The sequence below is a fragment of the Eleutherodactylus coqui genome, chromosome 7 (assembly GCF_035609145.1).
Source record: "Eleutherodactylus coqui strain aEleCoq1 chromosome 7, aEleCoq1.hap1, whole genome shotgun sequence".
NCBI lineage: Eukaryota > Metazoa > Chordata > Amphibia > Anura > Eleutherodactylidae > Eleutherodactylus > Eleutherodactylus coqui.
In genome coordinates this window covers 50,663,952-50,667,958 of record NC_089843.1, presented here as the reverse complement: position 1 = coordinate 50,667,958, position 4,007 = coordinate 50,663,952, and the positions used below count along the sequence as shown (strand labels likewise).

The window sequence follows — 4,007 nt, the reverse complement described above, 5'->3', positions numbered from 1 at the left end:
AGCGGTGACACAGTCTTGCTGGGGAGCCATAAAGCTGTCAAAGGCCTTGGACAGTGTTCCCCTGCCTGTGCTGTACATGCTGCCTGATCTCCGCGCCTCCCCTGCTACCTGGCCCTCGGAACTGCGTCTTCTGCCACTAGCGCTGAGTAGAAAAAAGAGGTTCCCAGCAGCACAGCATATATCCTCACATAGAGCCAGGCAAAACAGTGTGCAAAAGCCAGTCAGGAAGCCTAAACCAGAGAGGCTCCAAGGGTGCAGTCAGGAATAAGGAAATAGTGACTGGCAGCATTCAGCAATGTAGAAAAATACAAGATTTATTTCCCCATTACAAAAATTACGGCAACGTTTGGTCGTAATAGACCTTCCTCAAGCCAATACATATCATACAAAGTGCACCATATATATAGGAAATGTGAACACCATTAACCAATGACATACAAACATGCACAGGAGTGTCTCATCACTGATTACCTCTCTCCACACGTCTCAGCTGTTATCTGGCGCATCGTTGATGATGTCATATGAGCCTCGTGTGGTGCAGAGTGTAAGCTCTCGCCTACAACCTGGAGGTTGCAAGTTCGATTCCCACATGAATCAGGCTCAAGGCCGACTCAGCCCTCCATCCTATCACAGGGAGAATATATCTATCCAATATAATATAGATGACCTTTTATCATTACTGTGATGTTCTATATCTAATAAAAAAGGGGTATATCAACAACCTACTGGTATTATCAAGTAATGTCCCCATATTCATCTAGAAAGTCATCCCTTCCAGGTCTATTCACGTTGACAAAGGCTATCTTATCTAATAATATACATTCTCACCCATAGAGTATGAATAGTCCAATGTTGACCCATTGTATAAACCAATAAAAAAGAGCAGAACACCAACTGTTAACTGCCTAGTCAAATTGTGATTTTATTGATACTATACATCACTATGCATGAATCTATATTTTTTCTTCAAGATGATGAAATAATGGACCGTCATATCTCAGACGTGTGGCGAGGGAACCAGCGAGAGACCAACAACCTGTGTAAACAAAACAAAAAGAATACAATTACACATATACCCATAAAAAATTCATTAATAAAACATATGTACAATTCATATACTGATGTGTGTAACAAGATTTACAAGAACGGCTGAAAAATGTACTCCTGATTAAGCCCTTTTGGGTGCATGGTGTCCAACTCGTATATCCATTTTAACTCACGCTTTTTTAACACAAATTCTCTATCACCCCCCCGTGGAAGTACGGGGACATGATCAATGACCCTAAATTTGAACTGGCTGATGTTGTGTTTAGCCTCCAAAAAATGTCGCGATACAGGTAATTGTAGATTTTCCGTCCGAATTGTACTCTTGTGCTTCACCATACGTGATCTCACCTCCATAGTGGTTTCACCCACATACCCAAGGCCACATGGGCAGGTGATGAGGTAGATCACGTATGGTGAAGCACAAGTATATCTCCCCTGTATCTTGTACCTATTGCCCCTGAGAGGATGCCGAAATTCGTCACCCCTCACCAAATTGTTACAACAACTACAGGCAAGGCATGGGAAGTTCCCCTTTCTAGGGGGTTTAAAGAAACTCTGGACGGCTGATTTGTGTGAAGCAAAGTGTGAGTGGACCAGTTGGTCACCTATGTTTCTACCTCTTCTATATGCATTTATAGGCTTATTTTTAAATTCAGGTATTACAGCCCCATCTAATGTCAGCAGTGGCCAATGTTTTTTGATAATGTTACCAACGGTTCCACTAAGACTATTAAAGGTACTGACAAACGGAATCCTGTCCATTGTCTGTTTCTTTAATTTAGGTGTCAAAAGATCTTGTTGTGGTATTGCCCTAGCTCGTATGGCAGCTTTTGTGATGATTGGTGCAGGGTATCCCCTATCTAGGAACCTCCTACACATCTCATCCAATCTTAAATCAATGGTTTGATCGTGTGCTATTCTTCGCACTCGTAAAAGTTGACTCCATGGTAGTGAGTCCTTCATGGCAACCGGATGGTTGCTACTATAGAGCAATAAACTGTTCCGATCTGTCTTTTTTGTGTAAAGATCCGTTACCAATCCCATTCCTTGTCTTTTAATCAAAACGTCAAGGAATTGGATTTCCACAATGGAGTAAGACATAGTGAACTGAAGTTCTGGGTAAATAGCGTTTAAAAAGGTATGGAATTCCTGTAATGTTTGGAGCGAACCCTTCCATAAAGCAAACACGTCGTCGATGTACCGACCCCAGTACACCAACGACGCCGCATATATGGAGGTATAAATATACTTCTCCTCAAATTGGCGCACAAAAATGTTGGCGTATGTTGGCGCCACATTAGAGCCCATAGCAGTGCCCTGTCGCTGTCTGTAGTACACCCCCCCAAACAAAAAATAATTGTTGCGGAGGATGTACTCCAGCAGCGACAGGGCAAACTGCATGCACTCAGAGGACATATCCGATGCCATCAGAAATTGTCTGACGGCATCTATCCCTTTATCGTGACTGATAGAGGTGTATAGCGCAGTCACATCAAAGGTGACCAGAATAACATCTTCGGTCATATCAAACGATGCAATTTTTTTCAAAAAGTCAGATGTATCCCTGATGTGTGAATCCGCCTCATCTGCAAAACGCCTCAGGACCTTGTCTAAAAATCGTGCGATATTGCAGAAGAGTGAGTTTCTGCCTGAAACAATCGGTCTCCCAGGGGGATTCTGGGGATCCTTGTGGACCTTTGGGAGGGTGTATAAAGTGGGAACAATGGGGTGCTGGATATCAAGGAATTTCAACAGCTTTTTATCGATCAAACCTGCCCATAGTGCCTCATTCAACATTCCCCTTAATTGTAATTGAAACCGTATGGTAGGGTCCGATCGCAATTTTTCATAAACATTTTCATCATTTAATTGTCTGAACACTTCTGTTGTGTACATACTGGTATCCATCACGACTATTGCTCCACCCTTATCGGCTGGTTTAACCACAATCGCATCATCCTGCGCAAGAGAATTAAGGGCTTTCCTTTCCCTCATATTAAGGTTATTCTTAAGCCTCCTCTTGTTACCCAATGTTTTGGATCTCAGTTTTTCAATATCTTTTAATACTAATTTAGCAAATACTTCAATTTGAGGATTTGATGTAGGTGGTTGATACGTACTTTTGTTGCGAAGACCAGTTCCAACCAGGGAAAAAGACCCCGGTGTAGTGGTCTGTGCAACCGTACGTGATGGTTGTGAGGAAAATTGATTTTTAAGCCTTAAATTTCTGAATAAACGCTGTACATCAAGATTAAGATCAAACCAATTCATAGAAGTTACACAGCAAAATGATAGACCCTTGCCCAGTACAGTCGTCTCATCTGATGTCAATACCCTGGAAGAAATGTTGATTACAATACCGTCACTGGTAGGTTCACAAGCTCCAACATCCACTATTTCCTGAAGTCCATCAGCGGTGGTCGTTTCGTGGATCGGGTCATCACCCCGTCGGGATCTCTTGTATGCCCTGTGATGTTTTCGTCCGCCTCGGCGGCACCGGAAGGTCCCTCTTTTCTCTTCATCCTGTTTGGATTGCCACGGCCTAAAAAAGAAGAAGAGGATCTTGTTACACACATCAGTATATGAATTGTACATATGTTTTATTAATGAATTTTTTATGGGTATATGTGTAATTGTATTCTTTTTGTTTTGTTTGCACAGGTTGTTGGTCTCTCGCTGGTTCCCTCGCCACACGTCTGAGATATGACGGTCCATTATTTCATCATCTTGAAGAAAAAATATAGATTCATGCATAGTGATGTATAGTATCAATAAAATCACAATTTGACTAGGCAGTTAACAGTTGGTGTTCTGCTCTTTTTTATTGGTTTATACAATGGGTCAACATTGGACTATTCATACTCTATGGGTGAGAATGTATATTATTAGATAAGATAGCCTTTGTCAACGTGAATAGACCTGGAAGGGATGACTTTCTAGATGAATATGGGGACATTACT

At 41.9% G+C, this 4,007-nt stretch overlaps 1 long non-coding RNA gene across 1 annotated transcript; it reads right to left on the bottom strand.

The window, feature by feature from the left end:
- Positions 1–897: 897 nt before the first annotated feature.
- LOC136573317 (uncharacterized) lies at positions 898–3,585 on the bottom strand. The gene is made up of 2 exons (XR_010785867.1): positions 3,408–3,585; positions 898–1,036 (listed from the first exon to the last, which is right to left on the bottom strand). It is a non-coding gene; the product is annotated as an uncharacterized lncRNA (long non-coding RNA).
- Between the last annotated feature and the right edge of the window lie 422 nt (positions 3,586–4,007).